The sequence below is a fragment of the Pongo abelii genome, chromosome 18, assembly GCF_028885655.2.
Source record: "Pongo abelii isolate AG06213 chromosome 18, NHGRI_mPonAbe1-v2.0_pri, whole genome shotgun sequence".
Taxonomy (NCBI): domain Eukaryota; kingdom Metazoa; phylum Chordata; class Mammalia; order Primates; family Hominidae; genus Pongo; species Pongo abelii.
This window is the reverse complement of record NC_072003.2, coordinates 34,694,906-34,718,113: the sequence shown is the minus strand read 5'-3', so window position 1 is coordinate 34,718,113 and position 23,208 is coordinate 34,694,906. Positions and strand designations below refer to the sequence as shown.

The window sequence follows — 23,208 nt, the reverse complement described above, 5'->3', positions numbered from 1 at the left end:
AGATGCGATCATGTCTGGAAAGTGCTTAGCACAGTGCCTCATTACTCTCTGTTCCTCTTTGTCCACAAAAAGACTCGAGTTAGGGCCGCTGGGAACTGGTCGGACTCAGAACAGGGCGGCGTGGCTGTGAGCCTTATAAGAACAATGTGGCCCTCTTGAACAAAACGTCAGAACAGAGGGTCTGGGTGGGCACAACCTCCTCAAGTCCACACGTGAATGAGGATCTCCCAGGAAAACCTTACCCCAGCCAGAGAATTATCAAGAGAAAGGCAGGAGGTCAACTCAACCTCAGACCAGTTGGCCAAGAAGGCTCCAATTTCACACCTTCCACTGAGATTTGCTGGGGAGGAAGCCTGGTGCTGTGTCTCCAGGGTATCTAGGACAGACGTGGGGTGTGTAAGCATCAAACAACTGGTCAGTCTGTGGTTTCTGGATTTGGCACTGTTAGCTTCAGAGGCACCATCTTGGGGTATAGAGCTCAGCATCAGGACACCTCAGGCCTCTGAATCATCATGGGTAAGGCAGCTGCAATGGCCCAGGTATTGGTATGCTCAGGCTGCAGTCACTTAAAGCAACAGAAATGTATTTTCTCACAGTTCTGGAGGCTGGAAGTCCAGGTCAAGGTGTATGCAGGGCTGGTTCTTCTGAGGGTGTGGGGGAAGGGTCTGCTCTAGGCCTCTCTTCTGGGCTTGCAGATGGCCGTCTTTTCCCCGTGGCTTCTCACTTATCTTCCCTCCTTGTGTATCTCTGTCAAAATCTTCCTCTTGTAATTGGAACACCAGGTTTTAGAATTAGGATTAGGGCCCACTCTAATGTCTTCATTTTAAATTAATGATTTCTGCAAAGACCCTATCTCCAAACCCGCTTGCATTCTGAGGCACCAGAACTTAGCATTTCAACATATGAGTTCTAGGAGATTGAAGGGGGCACATAATTCAGCCTGTAACAGCCCCTAACCCTACTGGCTTCTGCAGAACCAAGCAAATTAGTCCTTAGGACAGACCATCCAGAGGCTGATCAACAACAACAACAAACAAGCTTTCAGACCAACAAGAGAACACAGATTGCAATGTCTTCATAATGACATTGCTTTATTGATGCAATGCAATGAAAACTACATTAGAATCTACTGATTCTCTCTCTCTCTCTCTCTTTTGTTTTTTTTTGTTTGTTTGTTTGTTTGTTTTTTTTTTGAGACGGAGTCTTGTTCTGTCACCCAGGCTGGAGTGCAGTGGTGCGATCTTGGCTCACTGCAACCTCTGCCTCCTGGGATCAAGTGATACTTGTGCCTCAGCCTCCTGAGTAGCTAGGATTACAGGCACCTGCCACCATGCCCAGCTAATTTTTATATTTTTAGTAGAGATGGCTAGGCTTGTCTCGAACTCCTGGCCCCAACTGATCCGCCTGCCTCAGCATCCAAAATTGTTGGGATTACAGGTGTCAGCCACTGTGCCGGGCCTCTATTGATTGTCTTTGAGATCAGCAGTAAAGTAAGGGATGAGCCTGGGATCCCCCAGATTCTTCCTGTCTTTGGTATGTTAAGGCTCAGCGTAGAACTGTGCTCAGCCTTCCCATTGTGGCTGAATGTGGGACTCAGGGCATGTCATGTAATCTTTCCAAGTTGAAATTTATTGATAAAGTCCAGATGACAAAAATAACTTCTATTTATCTCCCTAGGTGTTCTGAGCCTTAAGGTGTGGTTGCAGCAATGATGCATTGCAGAACCAAACGATTTAGTCCTTAGGGTAGACCATCCAAAGGCCAATAAACAACAACAAAAAACAAGCTTTCAAACTAACAAGAGAAGAAAAGATTGCAGTGCCTTCATAAGAGTGTTGCTTTATTGATGCAATGCAAGAAAAGGTACATTAGAATCTATTGATTCTCTTTGAGATTTAGTGATATGCTTTATTCAAATTCTATTCACAAACCACTTCCTCCACTGGTCTTTCACAGGAACTGAAATTGGCCAGTTACAAGCAGAATTGGTTTTACTGTCCTTTGAATCACAGAAGCAGACATCTTTTAGAATACAAAACACACTAAGCTTTCTTTTGGAAACACGTCCTGTTTAGAAAAAGAAAATCTCACTTCTAGACACAAATTAAAAGCATGGCTAACTTCAGATTTATTTGCTTACAGAGTCTTTCTCGGGGCAGTTTTAGAACAGGTTCCTATTGGCATCAGAGAGCCAATAAAAAATCCAGGAGAAGAAGTAACACAACAACTTAGAGAAACAAGGTTGTTCATTTTTTAAACAGCATTGAATTCATATTTACACTGGTGAGTCAAATTTTTTATACATACCCTGTAGGTTTTGCATCTCCAGAATTTGTTAGCATTCAGAGGATGATAAACTGTACCTTGAATTATTTGTGAAAAAATAGTAGATGACACCTGGTGGTGTTTATTGAAACTTTTATTCAGGTGTAGAGCCAGAGAAACTCAGCAGAAAGGAAGGAGGCCAGGATTTTAGATGTCACGATGGATGGTTAAGAATTTCAGCTTTGGGGCAATGTTATAATACTTGAGTTATTTGCCTCTAGCCCTCATTTTCTCCATCTCTAGCATCGGTTCTGAACTCAGGGCTTTCTGCAAGTATTAAATGGAATAATGCATGCTGAGAGATCTGTGTGGGCCTACCCAGGGTTAAGAATCCAATAAATGGTAGCTCATATATCATCATTATTACAGAGAATCTTTGCATGTTTATATTCCATCTTTGGAAAAGAATTAAATTTGTTGGGGAAAAAAGGAAAGAAAGTCTCAGACCTCCTTAGCATGTGTTCTCTCTCAGTTCTAAGAAGGGATGTTGTCTCCCTACGCCCCCAGCATGGAACTGGCAGGACGGAGGGGCTAGTTAGCAGGCAAGGTGAGGAAACACGCAGAGGTTTCACGTTTTCCATCTTCCCTGTGTAGCTGCAGCATTTGGCTTGATAACTTGTGAATTCCAAGATCAGAAAACCCAGCTGAATTGAACTACCAGTGCCCCAATCTTTCCAAATTCTATAATGATTTTTTAAAATTAATTAATTAATTAATTAATTACTTTTATTGAGACAGGGTCTTGCTCTGTTGCCCAGGCTGGAGTACAGTGGCACGGTCTCAGCTCACTACAACCTCTGCCTCCCAGGTTCAAGGCACTACCCTGCTTCAGCCTCCTGAGTAGTTGGGATTACAGGTGTGCGCCACCACACCCAGTTAATTTTTGTATTTTTAGTGGAGACGGTGTTTTACCATGTTGGCCAGGCTGGTCTTGAACTCCTGACCTCAAGTCATCTGCCTGCATTGGCCTCCCAAAGTGCTGAGATTACAGGTGTGAGCCACCATGCCTGGCTCATGGTAATAATTATAATAATATTATTATCCTTTTTTTTCCATATCACTGTGTCATATTGTAGCACGGAACACTAAAGTTGGACCAATGACCATTGGCTAGAAGGAGCCCACTGGGATTCTGATGGTTATTGACTGCATTTGTATGTCCCCTGCAGATTCACATGTTGAAATCCTAACCCCCAACAGGATGATATTAGAAGGTAGGGCCTTTGGGAGGTGATTAGATCATGAGGGTGGGCCCTTATGATGGAATTAGTGCCCTTATAAAAAAGACAGGAAAGGCCAGGTGAGGTGGCTCACACCTGTAATCCCAGCACTTTGGGTGGCCAAAACAGTGGATCACTGGAGGTTGGGAGTTCAAGACCAGTCTGGCCAACACGTCAAAACCCTGTCTCTCCTAAAAATACAAAAGTTAGCCGGGCATGGTGGTGCATGCCTGTAGTCCCACCTATTTGGGAGGCTGAGGCAGGAGAATTACTTGAGCATGGAAGGCAGCGGTTGCAGTGAGCCAAGATTGTGCCACCGCACTCCAGCCTGGGTGACAGAGTGACTGAGACTCTATGTCAAAAAAAAAAAAGAAAAGGAAAGCGCTTGCTTCTCTCTCTGCTCTCCACCATGTAAGGTCACAATGAGAAGGCAGCTGTCTGTGAATCAGGAACAGGGACCTTGTCAGGAACCCAATCATGTTGGCCCCCTGATCTCAGTCTTCCAGCCTCCAGAACTATGAGAAATAAATGTTTCATTGTTTAAGCCCCCCAGCCTATGGTAATTTGTGACAGCAACCTGGACTGACAAAAACAAAGATCATTCCAAAAAATAAGAGCTCTTTTTTTTGTTTTTCATTCTGATGCCGGCTCTCAGGTAACACCACGGCAGGTTATTTGGGCTCTCTAAACAACTGATCTGGGATCAAGAGAGATACAGATTTCCCATTTGTCTGTCTCCCTCCGTGAATGAGAACTCTGGATTTTATCTAATATCTGTGGGAAAAACATTCAGCAAAGGGAGAGGCCAGTCCACCAACATGCAGAGGCAGCAATGGTCAGGAGAGTCTGCCTCACATCATGCAGCCTTCACCCTACCTTGTCTGAAAATGATAATCATGCTGCCATTTATAGAGTGACTCTCTTAGGGGTCAGATGGTGGTGGTAATTTGACAAATTTTATCTCTGAATCTCACAACACATTTTTAGGCAGTTATGATTGCTCCCATTTTACAGATGAGGTAACTGAGGCCTGAGCGTCACAGCTAACAAGTAGAAAGGCCAGGATTTGGGCTCCAGAGCCTGCATTTAAACAATTATTCTATTTTTACTACGTGATTTTTGGGAAGGCACATAACCTTTTGGAGGATCAGTATCCTCTTAAGCAAGACAGAAATAAGAATTATATCACACCTGTAATTCCAGCACTTTGGGAGGCCGAGGCGGGTGGATCACAAGGTCAGGAGATTGAGATCATCCTGGCTAACACAGTGAAACCCTCCTTCAACTAAAAATATAAAAAAAAATTAGCCAGGCGTGGTGGCAGGCACCTGTAATCCCAGCTACTTGGGAGGCTGAGGCAGGAGAATGACATGAAACTGGGAGGCAGAGGTTGCAGTGAGCCAAGATCTTGCCTCTGCACTCCAGCCTGGGTGACAGAGCGAGACTCTGTCTCAAAAAATAAAAATAAAAAAATAAAAAAACAAGAATTCTATTTTGCAATAAGCACAGATAAAGATGTTGAGGTCAGAGAAATGCAAATTAAGGAATCCTTGCCAGAGCAATCAAGCAAGAGAAAGAAAGAAAGGACATCCAAATTGCTGAGGATATGATTGTATACATAGAAAACCCTAAAGACTCCTCCAAAAGACTTCTAGATTTGATAAATGAATTCAATAAAGTCTTAGGTTACAAAATCAATGTATACAAATCAGTAGCACTGCTACTCATCAATGGCCAACCTGAGAATCAAATCAAGAACTCAATCTTTTTTACAATAGCTGCAAAAAACAAAAGAAAACAAAAACAACCCTAGGAATATACTTAACCACGAAGATGAAAGATCTCTACAAGGAGAACTACAAAATACTGCTGAATGAATCTGTAGATGACACGAACAAATCGAAACACATCCCATGCTCATGGATTGGAAGAATCAGTATCATGAAAATGACCATACTGCCCAGTGAAATCTACAGATTCAATGTAATTCCTATAAAAATACCAACTTTGTTTTTCACAGAATTAGAAAAAACAATCCTAAAATTCATATGCACCAAAAAAGAGCCCAAATAGTTCAAAGCAATCCTAAGTGAAAGAACAAATCTGGAGGCATCATACTACTTTACAAATTATACTGCAAGGCTATAGCTATCAAAACAGCATAGTACTGATATAAAAGTAGATACATAGACCAGTGGAACAGAATGGATAACCCATAAATAAAGCCAAATACTTACAACCAACTGATCTTCAAGAAATCATACAAAAACATAAATTGAAGAAAGGACACTCTATTCAACAAATAATCCTGGGAAAACTGGATAACCACATGTAAAAGAATAAAACTAGATCCCTATCTCTCACCACATATAAAAATCAACTCAAGATGGGTTAAAGACTTGAATCTAAGACCTGAAACTATAAAAATTCTAGAAGAAAAACTAGGAAAAACTATTCTGGGCATTGGCCTAGGCAAGGAATTTGTGCCTGAGATCCCAAAAGCAAATGCAATAAAAACAAAAATAAATTCATGGGACCTAATTAAACTAAAAACCTTCAGCACAGCAAAAGAAATAATCAGCAGAATAAACAGATGATTCACAGAATGGGAGAAAATATTTGCAAACTATATATCTGACAGAGGCCTAATATCCAGAATCTACAAGGAGCTCAAACAAATCAGCAAGGAAAAAACAAATAATCCCATCAAAAAGTAGGCAAATGACATGAATAGACATTTCTCAAAAGAAGATATACAAATGAAAAAATGCTCAACCTCACTAATCATCAGGGAGATGCATATTAAAACCACTGTGACATACCTCCTTACTCCAACCAGAATAGCCATTATTAAAAAGTCAAAAAGCAATAGATGCTGCTGTGGACACAGTTAAAAGGGAATACTTATATCCTGCTGGTGGTAATGTAAGTTAGTACAACCTCTACAGAAAACAGCATAGAGATTTCTCAAAGAACTACAAGCAGATCAACCATGTGATCCAGCAATCACACTACTGGGTATCCACCCAAAGGAAAAGAAGTCATTCTGTCAGGAAGACACCTGAATGCATATGTTTATTGCAGTACAATTCACAATTGCAAAGATAAGGAATCAACCTAAGTGCCCATCAGGTGATGAATGGGTAAAGAAAATGTAATATACATATACCAGAGAATACTACTCAGCCATAAAAAAGAAAGAAAGAATGTCTTTTGCAGCAACTTGGATAAAGCTGAAGGCCATTATTCCAAGTGAAGGAACTTGGGAATGGAAAACCAAATACCACATGTTGTTACTCATAAGTGGAAGCTAAGCTATGGGTTTGCAAAGGCATATACAATGGTATAATGGACATCAAAGACTCAGAAAGGAGGAGGGTGGGAGGGGGTGAGGGACTGAAAAACTGCATAATTGGGTACAGTTTACACTGTTTGGGTGATGAGTACACTAAAATCTCAGACTTGACCACTGTACAATTCATCCATATAACCAAAAACTACTTGTACCCCTAAAGCTACTGAAATAAAAAGAATTGCGAGTGAAAACCACAAGGAGCTGTCACCTCACACCTGTTAGGATGGCCATTATCAAAAAGATCAAAGAAAACAAGTGTAGCCAAGGATGCAGAGAAAAAGGAACCCTTGTTCACTGTTGGTGGGAATGTAAACTGGTACAGCTGCTATGGGAGACAGTGTGGAAGATCCCCCAAAACCAAAAAATAGAACATGATCCAGCAATTCTACTACTGGGTATATATCCAAAGGAATTGAAATCAGTCTGTTGAAGAGATAACTGCACTCTCATGTTCATGGCTGCACTATTCACAGCAGCCAAGATGGGAAATCAAGTTAAGTGTCCATCAATGGATAAAGAAAATGTGGTTTATGTACACAATGGGGGCATATTCAGCTATTAGAAAGAAGGAAATCCTGTCATTTGTGACAAGACAGATGAACCTGGAGGACACTATGCCAAGTAAAATAAGCCAGGTACAAAAAGACAAATACTGTGTGACCACACTTCTTCTTCTTCTTCTTTTTTTTTTTTTTTTTTTTTGAGATGGAGTTTTGCTCTTGTCACCCAGGCTGGAGGCAATGGCACAACCTCGGCTCACTGCAACCTCCGCCTCCCAGGTTCAAGTGATACTCCTGCCTCAGCCTCCCGAGTAGCTGGGATTACAGGCATACACCACCATGCCTGGTTACTTTTTGTATTTTTAGTAGAGATGGGGTTTCACCATGTTGGCCAGGCTAGTCTCGAACTCCTGACATCAGGAGATCCACTCGCATTGGCCTCCCAAAGTGCTGGGATTAGAGGCGTGCGCCACCTTGCCCAGCCCTGTGTGATCTCACTTCTATGTGGAACCTAAAAACGTTGAACCCTTAGATGTAGAAAGTAGAATAGTGGTTACCAGGGGCTGGGAGTGGGGAATGGTGGAGTGGGGAGGGAATCAGATGTTGGTCAAAGACACAAACTTTCAGTTAAATATAAAGCATAAGTTTTTGAGATCTATTGCACAGCATGGTGGCTGTAGTTAAAAATAGCACATAGTATATTTCAAAATTGTTAAGACAATGTATTTCATATGTTCTCATCACAGAAAATGATGTGTGTGAGGTGATTAATAGGTAAATTAGCTAGATTTGATCATTCCATAATGTACACATATATCAAAATGTCACATCATACCCCATAGTTATATACAATTGTTATTTGTCAAAGATAAAAAATATGTAAAAAAATATTTTTAAAAAGATGCTCAGCATTATTAATCATCAGAGAGATGCAAATTACAACCACAACGAGATACCACTACACACTCACTAGGACGGCTATAATAAAACAAACAGACAATCACAAGTATTAGCAAGTGTTGGAGACATCAGATCCTTCATACATTGCTGGTAGGAATGTAAAACAGTTCAAATTCTTTGGAAAACAGGTGTTTCCTCAAAAAGTCCAACATAGGCCAGGCATGGTGGCTCACACCTGTGATCCCAGCAGTTTGGGAAGCTGAGGCAGGAGGATGACCTGACCCCAGGGATTTGAGACTAGCCTGGGCAACAGAGTCAGACTCAGTCTCTAAAAAAGAAAAAGTTAGTGGTGTGTGTCTGTAGTCCCAACTACTCTGGAGGTTAAGGTGGGAGGATTGCTTCAACCCAGGAGGTTGAGGCTGCAGTGAGGTATGATTGTGCCACTGCATTCCAGCCTGGGAGACAGAGCAAGACCGTCTCAAAAAAAAAAAAAAAAACATAGAGTTACCGTATGACCCAGCAATCCCACACCTAGGCATATACCCAAGAGAACTGAATATATATGTCTGCACAAAAACTGGTACACAAATGCTTAGAGCAGCATTATTTATAATAGCCCAAAAGTGGAAACAACTCAAAGGTCTATCGCCTGATAAATGCATAAACAAAATGCAGTCTATCCATGTAACGAAATAGTATTTGGCAAAAAGAAGCAATTAAGTGCTGATACGTGCTATAACATGGGTGAACCCTGAAAACATACTGAGTGAAAGAGACCATTCACAAAAGACCACACGTTGTATGATTCCATTTATATGAAATGTCCAGAAGAGACCAATCCAAAGGGAGAGAAAGTAATTAATGGTTGCCTCGGGCTGGGAATGGAGCAATGTTGGGGAGAGACTGCTCCTGGGTGCAGGGTTTCTTCCTGGGGTTATGAAAATGTTCAGGAATTAGATGGTGATGATGGTTGTGCAACTTTGTGAATAAACTAAAAACCAGTGAATTGCACGCTTTAAAATAAAGTGGTGAATTTTATGGTATGTGAATTATATCTGAAAAAAAGTCAATGAATGCTTAATGCAGAAAATAAGAAACGAAGGAAACAGAAATTGCAATTGCAGGATCCGGAGATAATCACTGCAAATGTTTTGATGTTGATTTCCAGACTCTTATGTAAGTCTATACATCTTTGGAAGATAAAGTGAGATCATATAGCCCATATGCTTTAGTGAAAGTTTTGTTTTTATATTGCTAGTACTTTTCCTCTGCATTAAGAAATAGTCTCCTGGCCGGGCGCGGTGGCTCACGCCTGTAATCCCAGCACTTTGGGAGGCCGAGATGGGCGGATCACGAGGTCAGGAAATCGAGACCAGCCTGGCTAACAACGGTGAAACCCTGTCTCTACTAAAAATACAAAAAATTAGCCGGGCGTGGTGGCAGGCGCCTGTAGTCCCAGCCACTCGGGAGGCTGAGGCAAGAGAATGGCGTGAACCCGGGAGGCGGAGCTTGCAGTGAGCAGATATCTGGGCACTGCATTCGGGCCTGGGGAACAGAGCAAAACTCCGCCTCAAAAAAAAAAAAAAAAGAAAAAGAAAAAAAGAAATAGTCTTCCTAAGTATCTATCGGTTTCACCTCTATGCCTTCTCAAATGTCTTGCCTTCCCACATTTCTTTGCCAAGCCATGCTCCTCTTCCCTACTCTCTTCTTCAGGAGAACTTTCCAAATTTATCTGCTCCACCTCCCTTTGGTGCCTCCACCTCCCCTCAGTGCCTCTGTCTCCCCTGACCGCCTGCCAGAGCTGCTAGAGGAACCAAGGGGAACTGAAGCCTTCCGGAACATAAGGTTTGTGGGACTCAATGTGGTTCTGGAGGACAGAGTGAAGGTCAAGACCAGCAGAGTTAGGTGGGCACGTGCACTCCAGAGCATGCATACAAGGAGAGGGGAGAGAGCCAGGTCCAAGGAACACACAACTGGGCCCAAGAAGGAGTTGAGGAAGGGTGCTGACAGGCAGATTATGTGGCCAGAGGTTCTGGTGTCAGGTCCTGGCTCTCCTTCTTCCTTGCCCTTGGTGGGCCTCAATTCCAACAGCTCTAAAAGAGGGAACCAAGTGTTAAACTTTTCCCAACAACACCACCAACTGTCCAAGCTCCGAGGCTTGACCCACCTCCAGAGGTTCACCCAGGGGACTGGCCCTTTCAGATGCTTCTGTCATGCCACCTAGATGTCTCCATCAGAAGGAAAGGGACAGTGATGCTATCACAGGGAAAACCGAATTTGCTCTAATTCACTGAGGGAGAGAGTTCCCATCTAATTATTACTACTTCCAAGTTACTTGTATCCTACTCAGGGCTCTGAAGTTGCGGCCTCGCCTTATCTTCCACATGTCCTCGGGCTGTGGTTCCCAAACTTGAATATGCACCAGGATCACCTGGAGGGCATCATGAAACACACCAGCCCCACTCCCAGAGCCTCTGAGCTCATGGTCGGGGCTGGGGCTGGAGACATTGCATTTCTGGTATGTTTCCAGGTGACGCTGGTGTTGCTGGTCTAGGGAATCCCATTTCGAGGAGCACCATTCAACAGCCTCACCTCTTTCCTGCTCCCCCAGCCACCTGCAGCAAATGTCTCCCCACTAAAGTGGGGGCTCCCAGTGATTTTGGTGGCTTTCACCATTCTGGGGATAGTTTGATTGCCATTTCAATGTCCTCTAATTCTTTTGGTGGATAGATGGATGATGGAGAGGGTAGGGGTGAGGGGTGGGGATGAAGGAAAAAAAAGGCACCAGAGCTTTATTAATAAATGGTAGATTGATAGACCAAGGTGGGCGGATCACTTGAGGTCAGGAGATTGACAACAGCCTGGCCAACATGGTGAAACCCTGTCTCTACTAAAAATACAAAAATTAGCCAGATGTGGTGGCGTGTGCCTGTAATTCCAGCTACTGGGGAGGCTGAGCCAAGAGAATCTCTTGAACCGGGTAGCTGGAGGTTGCAGTGAGCCAAAATCACACCACTGCACTCCAGCCTGGGCCACAGAGCAATACCCTGTCTAAAAAAAAAAAAGTATAGCCAGTATTTATTTGCACGCTGATCATTCTGATCACAAAGCTCCCTCTTGGAATCATTCTACTAGGTTCCCTTGGAAACATTTTGATTTTTCTTTTTGAGACAGAGTCTTGTTCTGTCACCAGGCTGAGTGCAGTGGCTCAATCTAGGCTCACTGCAACCTCTGCCTCCTGGGTTCATGCGATTCTACTGCCTCAGCCTGCTGAGTAGCTGGGACTACAGGCATGCGCCACCACACCCAGCTAATTTTTGTATTTGTAATAGAGATGGGGCTTTACCATGTTGGCCAGGATGGTCTCGATCTATTGACCTCGTGATTCGCCCACCTTAGCCTCCCAAAATGCTGGGATTACAAGCGTGAGCCACCGTGCTCGGCCCACTCACATTTTAATAGAGAACCAGCTGTTAGGTTGAAGAAACTACTTTCCAGCCAGTTTCTGGCAGTGTGTTAGGGACATTTCCAATGAGATGATTCAAATAACACACTTCAAACAAGGCCTGACATAGAACCAGTATACAACACATTTCCCTAGAAGTACATCCCACAGCACAGAGATCAGTAGTACAGGCTCTAGATCAGAAGGCCTGGGGTTGGATCCTGGCTCTACTACTTGTTAACCACGTGACTTTGGGCAAGATACTTAAGCTCTCTGTAACTCAGTCTTCTCAACTGTGAAGTGGGGATGGGGATAATAGTACTCCCAGGCTTATAATGAATAATGGAATTGTTATCTGTAAAATACTTATGACAATGCCTGGCTCAAAAGGAGCATTTAATCAACATGGGCTGTCATTCCTGGTTCAATGCTTTTGTGCAAACTGAAGTATAAAGATCACTGTAAAGGCAAATCACGTGGGCTGGGCCCCCACTGGGGTTATTCTGGTTGCTTCTCTCCACTAATAAGGCTACTTGACAGGCAAAACAGATGCTAAGAATGTGAGTTGGAGTCATGCTCCCTGGGTTCAATCCTGGCTAAAAAACTCCTTCTTAGTTATGTGAGCTAGAACAAAGTTCCTCACCTCTTTTATCTGTTAAGTGGGGACAGTAGTGGTATCTACTTCATAGGATGGTGTGATGGTTAACACTGAGTGTCAACTTGATTGGACTGAAGGATGCAAAGTATTGATCCTGGGTGTGTCTGTGAGGGTGTTGCCAAAGGAGATTAACATTTGAGTCCGTGGGCTGGGAAAAGCAGACCCACCCTTAATCTGGGTGGGTACCACCTAATCATCTGCCAGCATGGCCAGGATATAAAGCAGTCAGAAAAATGTGAAAAGGCTAGAATGGCCTAGCCTCCCAGCCTACATCTTTCTTCCATGCTGGATGCTTCTTGCCCTTGAGCATCAGACTCCAAGTTCTTCAGTTTTAGGACTCGAACTGGCTTTCCTTGCTCCTCAGCTTGCAGACAGCCTATTGTGGGACCTTGTGATCATGTGAGCTTATACTTAATAAACTCCTATATATATCCATCCTATTAGTTCTGTCCCTCTAGAGAACCCTAACTAATACAGATAGTTTCAAGGATGACCCGAGTCAAACTGCAGGAATGAAGCTTAAGAACAGTGCCCAGTGTCCAGGCATGGTGGCTGATGCCTGTAATCCCAGCACTTTGGGAGGGCGAAGTGGGCAGATCACCTGAGGTCGGGAGTTTGAGACCAGCCTGACCAACATGGAGAAAACCCATCTCTACTAAAAATACAAAATTAGCCAGGTGTGGTGGCACATGCCTGTAATGCCAGCTACTCAGGAGGCTGGGGCAGGAGGATTGCTTGAACCGGGAAGCAGAGGTTGCTGTGAGCCAAGATCATGCTGCCATTACACTCCAGCCTGGGCAAAAAGAGCAAAAAAAAAAAAAAACAAAAAACAACAGTGCCCAGCATGAACTGCAAGTCCAATACATGTTTAACAATATTCAGAGGGAATCAGCACTACACATGGTTTGAGAGTCACAAATCTGTTTCTCCAAAGCACGTCACCTGCCAGGTCTGTGTAAAACTGCATAGATTAGGAAGAAGCATATGAGAGCACAATCATGGCCTGAACTCATTAGGTTCTTGGACTTATTTGTTTACAACAGTCCACCCCATGTTTTATTTTTCTTAGGTAGTCTTTCTCTCCAAATTCCAAAGGGCTTGGCGGTATTGTTTTTTGAACTGGTGTGTGAAATGCACTACACCTCAGATGGGTTTCTTCTTGGCTTGCAACTAATGCATTTTTTATAAAGCTCTGTATCCAGTTTCCTTTCAAACTACAGAGAGGATATCCTTTTCCTGATAAGCTGCAGAATTATTTTTTTTCCTTCAAAGTAAAGCATTAACCTCCAGAGTTCTGTAAAATAGGTTTGATGTACATATTATGGGAGTAACAAGGAGCTGGAAGCTGAAGTTTTCATTGGCGTTTATATGATACATGAGAAACCTGTTATTATATTTCAAGATATTTCAGGTTTTCCTGACAGTATCCAAGAAGCAAGCATTACATATATACTGATACATATACCACTGAGTTTTTTCCTTTACCTTGTTTTTTAGTAAATGATACGTGTTCATTTTAGAAAACTTAAAGCATATAATTTTTAAAAATCACATGTAGTGCTACCAGCCAGAGATAACCACTTTTTTCTGTACATGCTTGTAAATACTCCTTTTAAAAATGTGATCAGGCAGCCGGGCATGGTGGCTCACATCTGAAATCCCAGCACTTGGGAAGGCCGAGGTGGGCAGATCATGAGGTCAGGAGTTCGAGACCAGCCTGGCCAACATGGTGAAACCCGGTTTCTACTATAGTCAGGCATAGTGGCGCATACCTGTAATCCCAGCTATGCAGGGGGCTAAGGCAGAAGAATTACTTGAACCTGGGAGGCAGAGGTTGCAGTGAGCTGAGATCATGCCACTGCACTCCAGGCTGGGTGACGGGGCAAGACAAAGAAAGAAAGAAAGAAGGAAGGAAGGAAGGAAGGAAAGAAAGAAAGAAAGAAAGAAAGAAAGGGAGGAAGGAAGGGAGGGAAAGGAAGGAAGGAAGGAAGGAAGGAAGGAAGGAAGGAAGGAAGGAAGGAAAAAGAAAAGAAAGAAAGGAAAGAAAGGAAGAAAAGAAAGAGAAAAGAAAGGTCTCACCATGCTGCTCAGGCTGGTCTTGAACTCCCAACCTCAAGCAGTCCTCCTGCTTTAGCCTTTCAAGATGCTGGGATTAGAGGCTTGAGCCACTGCACCCAGCCACCCTCTCACATTTTTTAAAGCATTTTTTGGGGGGCTTTTCTCCTGCTGATATGGTTTGGCTCTGTGTCCCCACTCAAATCTTATTTTGAATTGTAATTCCCATGTGTCAAGGGAGGGGCCTGATGGGAGGTGGTTGGATCATGGGGGTGGTTTCCCCCAAACTGTTCTCGTGATAGTGAGTGAGTTCTCACGAGATCTGATGGTTTTCTGTTTGGCAGTTCCTTCTTCATTTTCTGTTTCCTGCCACCTTGTGAAGATGTGCTTGCTTCTCCTTCACCTTTTGCCATGACTATAAGTTTCCTGAGGCCTCCCCAGCCACATGGAACTGTGAGTCAATGAAACCTATTTCCTTTATAAATTACCCAGTCTTGGGTGTTTCTTTATAGCAGTGTGAAAATGGACGAACACACCTGCATTCAATCTTTCCAATGGTTTCGACTAATTTTGCCAACTTCCACCACCTCCTAAAGCTGTATGCTATCATAATGACAGGGTCATGGTGCCTGCAGGCTCCTGGCTAGGAGCTGGTGTCCAGCCAGTGTCCGGGAGTCAGTGGGACATTTAAAATAAGTCCACTCTGCCATGACTAGTGAACTGATCCCATTGGGGCAAGGCATGGAAGGAACGGGCTGTGGTTATTGTTGCCAGGCAATATTAATGGGGGCAGGTAGGAAGGACAAATGCACTTGAACACCACATGGTATAATGATAGAAACAAACACAAAATCTTAACAAGAGTCAAAGCTGCCTGTGGCTGTCAGTCCGTGTTCTAGGAAGCATCAGTGAGAGTCAGGAGGGGGAGAAGGTGGTATAGCTTCATACTAGCGAAATATTTCCCAGAAGGACAGCACCATTACTGTGTGCATCACCAGAGGGGGATGGGGTTAGCCTGGGTGTTGTTAATTGAGTCACTTCTGATGTTTTCTGTCCGATAGTTACAAATACATCATATTTGGAGGGTACTTAATTTAGTAATATACAGAGTAAGTATCCTCTATTTTAATGTATTCTCTTTCTCCCTCCATTGCTAGAGTATAGCAGAAAATAGTTTTTCTAACTGAATATGCAACTGGGCCACCACTTCATGGAAACAACTCAGGACGCTTAATTTCCCTTGTAAAATTGATTTTCACTCCATGTTCTCAGGGAGGGCACTCCATGTTTTGAATGTTTTGGCACCATATTAGAGGACACGCACAAATGGAAGTCTAGGCAGCTGGTTTCTGACCACTCCTCCCCTGATTGTGCTTGTATCAACTTCACTTTTGGAAAGCATTTTAAAGGAATGATAAAGTAGCTTAGTTTCAGAGTTTAGGTTTAAAATGTCTTTCCATTTTTCAGTCAAAAGTCCAAAATGGCCAAAAATCAAACAATTAAAAAGGTCTTTAATTATCAGGTCTATTTGGAATATCAATGTGTGTAAAGCATGTGGGGCACTACCCACTCCAAGCTCCATTTCTAGAACATTTTTTTAAACTGTGATTCATTTAAACTTTTTTAAATTTCACCAATAACAAAATAGAAATAAACAAATATGTATATACACACATATCTGTATATATTATTTTAGGGGGGATAATCAATTTCACGCATTTGAGGTTACAAAACACAATAGGAGTTGATCCATGTAAATTCAAGTTGGTCTGAATCACTAGCATTTATTAATTATCATGGAGCACAACCTGCATCTCTTTGGTCGATTTATTGACACAATTTCCTCAATTATGAAGAGCGGTGAGGGGGCGGCATTAGGGAAAAGGCAAGTCCACGTGATCTAAGACAATGGGATATAAGGGAAAGGAGAGGGCCGTAAAAGTCTCCTGATGCATCCCATGATACAGCCACTGTCCAACCAGCCTGACCCTCCCCTCACTCTTGGGTTCTGTGATAAAGGTTCCCGGTTTGGGCTGATGGGAGAAGGCAAGTCACTTCCTGTAACTGGCAGCACTGGGAGGCCGTGGCTCACTCTAGTCAGAACAACTCGGTTTCATATTCATAGAAACCTCAGGTCCAAATTTAATCAGTCCACTCTTGCTGGGCAAAGGGGAGAAAGGGTATCCTGGACATGTTTTCACCAGGGACTGAAATCTTAACAGCCTGACATCACAAGGCTTAGATTCCAGTGGAAAGATGGGTAATAAACATACACATAAATAAGCAAGATAATTTCAGAGAGAGGCAAGCGATGTGAAGGGTCAGAGGCTGTGACTTAATTGAGCTTGGTGTGGGATAGTTGTGAATCCTTCTCTGACGATGAAGTGTAGCTGAGACCTGAGTTATGAGGAATGAATGGTGCTTGAAGTCTTGGCTGGTTTGGGACAAAGCTCCCATTTCAGCTGTCTCTCTGGTAAGGTTGTTCAGGAACACGAGCTGCTGCTCCTCCCAGGGTTCCGCCATCTGTCCCTTTTCTTGTGACGTTGTCTGAGGTGAGCTCTGCAAGAGTAGGGACTTTGGTTCACCACTGCACTCCCACCCGGCAGAACAGTGCAGAGCCCACCATAAGCACCTGTGGAATGAATGAATGAGTGAATGAATGAATGAATGGAGTAACTCACCTGTCTTCTCCAAATTGCCACACCCCTGTGTTCCTTATCTTAGTGAGTGCAAGTGACACCCCCCCGGTTCCCAAGCCAGAAACCTGGTGTCAGCTTTGACTCGTTCTCCCTCCTCCAGCCTGAGCTGATTCTTTCTCAGGCATGGCTTTGTGGGTTTTGGGCATATTCCAACAGCCTCTTCATGGGATCGCCTGTCTTCAGCTCGCCCTCTCCTGCGAATGCTCCCGGCTTCAGCCAGGTGGATCGACATAAGATAAGACTCCGATCAAGACTTTTCTCTTCAGGTGTTCCGGGGCTGCCCACGCTGTCCCAGCCCCTCGGGATGGTGCAATCCTTGCACAGTTTAGTGCCAGGACGTGCCCCCGCCTTCCCTCTAGCCCCCTTTTCTCTTTTATCCTAAAACCGGTCACCCTAAACACCCACAGTGTCTGCCCAGTTGGCGTTTGGTAAATGGTGCAGCTGAACTCGGTTACTGGTGGGAAATGAGCCAGCTGAGTCCCCAGATCCCTGGGGGGAGTGTGGGGGGCGGGGAGTTATGGGGGAAGAGGATAGGAGAGGTGACAACTGAGACAGGTGTGCAAGCGTCTTCCAGGGGAGCCTACTGTGGTGAAATGGGGTCCCCTGGCCATTGGGTTAGAGACGTCTTTGGGCTGTTCTGCCAGGATACCTACAAAGCACCGATCCCGATCCCTGCCAGCCCTGTGGGATCAGGGGCATCCCAGAGGCCTTGGGCCAAAAGATATGACATGGGCCCCTGACACACGGGACCCCAGGAAGCTGGGGGCATCAGGGCAGAGGCGAGGACAGGAGCCAGGCTCTAGCTTCAGAGCAGCGCGGACACCTGCAAGACTCATGAGCTGGAGCCCACATCTGTTTTTGCAACAGTTCGCCCTGGGCTCCCAGCCCAGGTGCGGGTGCCTTCCTAGTCAGCAGCTCGGACCCCACCCTCCTGCCCCTCCTCACAGCTGTCCCAGGCCCCTCTAAAACCCAGGCCCCTCTAAAGCCCAGAGTCAAACCCTAAATTGAACCTACGATGGAGCCAGATTCCAGCCCACTGATGCGGCCAGCTCAGAGCAGGGGAGCCTAGCACGCCCGCGGGAGTCGGCGGGAGCAGGTGCCTGGCGAGGAGTGGCGCCCCTCTGTGTTCAAAGAGGGGAAGCGAGCGATTCTGCGGCAGCAGCCGCTCTGCATCTGAGAAGATTGATTTGTCCATCTGATGTGTTGTTTCCACAGAAGGAGGGCTTAATCTTTTAAGTGAAGATTAAAAAGCTACCTAATTCATTTCAGATTAGGCTTCAAGCATCTCAGTACTTAACGCTCAAGTGTTTCTATGGGACTTGCTGTAGCCATTGATCTAACCGCCAGACACAGCCTTTCCAGCATCTGAAGGCTCTCACTCCGGCAACAATCTAGGTTGTTGATTTATTTTTTAAAATTAACTTCATCAGGAGATATAACTTCTGTGGGAGATCATCAGAGTATTAATAATACCTTTTAATTAATGAACAGTACTGATTTCTCTTCATAAACACAGGAAAATCGGCACACAGGCATGATCCGCACACACGTTCAGTTAATTTATTGTATTCTTCCAGATCGGACATAAAAAGCATTTTGGGAATTGAGATCACAACACAATGCTATACACCATTTTCACAATCAGGCTTGCATTGAATTATTTTTTAAAAAACATAGTAATTTTTAAAAATCTAAATATTTACATATGAATAACACATATATACAGAAGATTGAGACATTATCCATAGATATGGTTTTTTTTTTTTTTTGCTAAGGAAGCCTATGAAAATGATTTCTGAATAAAGTCAACAGTAGTCACAGTAAGTAAACACAATTTTAATTTATAAAATATGATTTTTTTTTGAGATGGAGTCTCACTCTGTCACCCAGGCTGGAGTGCAGTGGCGCAATCTCAGCTCACTGCAAACTCCATCTCCCGGGTTCAAGCGATTCTTTTGCCTCATCCTCCTGAGTAGCTGGGACTACAGGCACACGCCACCACGCCCGGCTAATTTTTGTATTTTTAGTAGAGAGGGGGTTTCACCATATTGGCCAGGCTGGTCTCGAACTCCTGACCTCATCATCCGCCCGCCTCGGCCTCCCAAAATGCTGGGATTACAGGCATGAGTCATCGTGCCCAGCAATATGATTTTACTGTTGCAGTTTGGATACGTATTTCCAATGTGTGGATCCATTCATTGCACATATCTTTGGGTTGAACAAGCCCCACCCGTCCCCAAGTGCCGAACACTCCAAGCTGTGGCCCCGCCTTGGAAGGCAGGTGCTTCTAAAGGCTCCCGGCGAATCTCTAAGAGACCACAGTTGGAAGTGTTTCTGCCTTTACCAGCAACATACTCATCCTATTTTAACAGAGTGAAAGGTCACTAATTAATCTTTTCCCTTCCCTTGGGTAATATTACCTTCTGGGAGGTACAGGACTGATTTTAAAACCCATGGTGCAAAAAACGCAAGAGCCACGGTTCGCAGTACTTCATCAGACCACTTGATAAAACAAAGGGACTGTTTTCAGGAAAGGGATTACTTACTGGCCAGAAATGGAAAAAGACTAATGGAAAGGTATGATGGAAATAATTTCTCCAAACCTTCCTTGTAGCCCCAAAAAGAAGAAAAATAAGCCAAACATATACGAGATGTGACTTGTCTAGTAGTTAGACTGATTCCACGAGCCACACCTAAAGCCAGCTTTTTGTCACTACTGTACAGGGATGCCTTCTCTCATCTTTGATGACTGGCTGGTCTTTGGTGGAATAGGGATTTATCCCAGAGAGGTGGGACTGAGTAGCCTCTACAAAAACTTTTAGCTTTTAACAGTCTGTGCTTTCCTAAATCCAGGGCTAGGGGAAGGCATTGGAATTGCCAGTAGGCAGGAGTGAACCCCAGGTTTGGTGATCTTCAGTCCAAATTGTTTTCATGTCAATTTTTGGCCTTTGGGTCAAGTGGCAAAGATTTAATGCAATTTGCTTTATACAATAAATGAAATGTAAATGCAATGTTTCTAAATAACACAGTATTTTAAATTCACCATCTTATTAGAGAAAGAAATCTGGAGGTAAATATTTCTATAAAACAAATACCTTCGTGGCAAGATATCTTTTTAAAATAAATCCAGATTTTCATATATTAGTTTTATATAAAGCAAAGGGCAAGTATACTAGGAACCAAATAAATGATATAATATTAAGTACATTTTTAGCTAGTTGCCACATGGTGCCAAAACCCTGTACCACTCAGTTAAAACCATCTGTTAAAATGGCTGTTAGGTATCACATAGATAACTGATTGATTTTCTCACCTTTTAATTAGTTATTTTGTCATGGTGTTGACACAACTTAGGTGAAAGGTTTTTCTTTCCTAAGAACTCATAGGTCATTTGCACTTAGTTACAAATGGCTATTTGGGGGGCACTGATGTCATGAATGATTTCATCTAATGGGTCAGAGCTATCCTTCTCCCAAAACAACTTTTCATCTTCTAAAATGATGGAGGTCTAATTAATCTTGGCCTTCACAACTGCTCTCTCAGCACTGGAAAGAGCCATGTTCCTTTATACTGCATCTAAGCAATTTACATTAAAACAAATATGTTTCAAAGCTCTATATATTCACACTGAGGTGCTGAATGAAAACAGGGAAGAGACAACTACTTTTTAATTGACAATGAACTCACTGAATCATATGCTGGACTTTTAAAGGGTAACAAATCAACCCTTCAAATGATTTTAAAAATCTTATATCACATTGAAGGCTTGATTATCACACATTACAAAGAAAGTATATGAAACAATTCAAACATGACAGGTAAGCTTGACAGAACACCCATACTTTGCAGGAACCTGAAATGCTCGGTGAATCTTTGCGGAAATTCAAATGGAAGTTACATATGCCACTGAACAATGTCACTAAAATCAAAGTCTAGGCAATGAAACCTGGTTCTGTATCCTCCGTGTTTTCTCTCCTAGTGTCAAATATATTACCTACAATAGAGACAAGAAAATGAAGGGGTAGAGCCTCTTCTCTAAGGAAGAGTTGTACATGTTTCTGTGACATGGCTGGAGGTGGGTGTTCTGGACAAGTAAAGAACTTACTGAGGATGTGTCTGTGTTTCACAGTTAGTCGCTAAGTTTTTAGCCAAGGCTTTAGTTGTCCTCCATGGGCAATTGTAGAAATTTGAAATTTGTAATGATGATTTTTTGTGAGAAAGCCTATGAATGTGTGTTACTATTAGAGTATATCCACATATTATCCAGTAATAGAAAATGGCCTAATAAAATATAATTTACCCGCAAAACAGAATATCCTGCAGCTATTAAAATAATGCATACGGCACCACTGCACTCCAGCCTCGGCAAGAGTGAGACTCCGTCTTAAATAATAATAATAATAATAATGCATATGAAGGTTTGCCATAAAGTGGAAAAATGCTTGTTAGGTAAAAACAAAGAAAAACTTAGGAAACAAAATTTTACATGTTTGATCTCCACCATATAAATAAATAAAATGGAGAAACATTTGCAAAAAAATCATCCAATAATGGTTGTCTGTGGGTGGTAAAAGCAATTGAAATGTTCTTTCTTACACTTTTCTTTATTAATTTTTGAAAGAAAAGTCTGTAAAATGCCAATTTATGGCAATTGCCAAGTCCAGACGAACATCCCCCATTTCAAATTTGGAAGCCCCATTTTAAATTTTAGAAAGCATTGTTTTGATTTCACTTTCTCTATACTTTTTTTATGTGAATTGTCTGCAGCTCCTGGGTGGCTTTTCTTGAGCCCCAGACCCTTTCCACACGTCTGTGCTATAGCATTTATGTAATTCCTTCTGCCTCTCACGCTAGTCTGAGGGCATTTGTACAACAGCACCCAACACAGGGCTGATTCCTGGTAATTGTTCCAAAAGGCTTGTGAATAGGGTTAAGGGAAAATAAAATGGATGCACTATAGAAGTTCCATTTTGTTAAAACATGATGAATAGAAGGTTGCTTAAATAGAATGCATCCAAACAAATGTCATCTGACCTTCTGCTGGTAACCCTGCCCTAGTCACTTCTGGTTCACAGAAACACTTAAGGATTTAAACCCCTTTCCCTGCCCTTCCCCCAAACACACAAATTTGGAAGGAGGAAAAAAGAGCTTAAAAAAGCAATAAAAGCATTGCTGAATCTTTGAAAAGAACAAACTGTTGCTAGCTCAGATAAATTGGGTAATGAGAGTCTGTATCAGAGCCCTTGGTCGCTCCTGTGGTTCTGACCAGTGAGGCTCAAGTTCAAGGATGAAACCACATGTGCAAGAAAGGTGGGATCCTTAAAGGGATAAACGTTTTCATTTATCATGCTGCTTAGTGATTTGTATCAAATATCTATCAATAGTTTAGTAAAAAGACCTGCAGGTGTGTTATACTATTTTCTTCATTATGACCTCACAGCTTTGGGTAAAGTTTGAGAAAAGACTGGAAGAACTGAGTTTGAGCTGCAGTGAACTGGGCCAACTGGCGACGAACATTTTAACTGTGAAGACTGAGACAGTGAAGTGGACTCTTAAAGGCATCAGCACATCCATCATCTCTTGGGATCTTTAAGAAATATGCAGAGAAAAGCTGGCTTTTGCTGAGGTATGAGAAAGCTATATGGTATCATGGCTGGGAGTCGAGGGACCTGGGTTCTGGCCAGGCCATCAACCAGCTGTGAGACCTTGGGAAAGTCACTTAATGTTTCTGGGCCTCAGGCTTTTTTTCCTGTAAAATAAAAGGACTGGATAAAAAGAAGGGATTGGACTAGATGATCTCTCAAGTTACTTCTCATTCTCAGATTCCTTGACTTTTGTTTTCAGTTCCATAAGGCTCTTCTAGCACCCTCTGTGCTCAATTTTCTCATTGGAAACAATATCTCCATCTTCAGATAAGAAAATACAAAGGCATTCTGTACTCACCACTTGGAGGTGAATATAAACTTCAAGGGGAGTGGTTTTCAAATAATAAAAGCTCACTGTGTCACATGACATGGGGAGGACAGGCAGTGCAGATGCCCAGGGCAGGGC

At 43.0% G+C, this 23,208-nt stretch overlaps 1 long non-coding RNA gene across 1 annotated transcript; it reads left to right on the top strand.

The window, feature by feature from the left end:
- The first annotated feature begins 1,456 nt into the window (after positions 1–1,456).
- Positions 1,457–22,914, top strand: LOC129050747 (uncharacterized). The gene is made up of 4 exons (XR_008514484.1): positions 1,457–1,863; positions 2,143–2,283; positions 14,803–14,911; positions 22,598–22,914. It is a non-coding gene; the product is annotated as an uncharacterized LOC129050747 (long non-coding RNA).
- Positions 22,915–23,208: the final 294 nt, after the last annotated feature.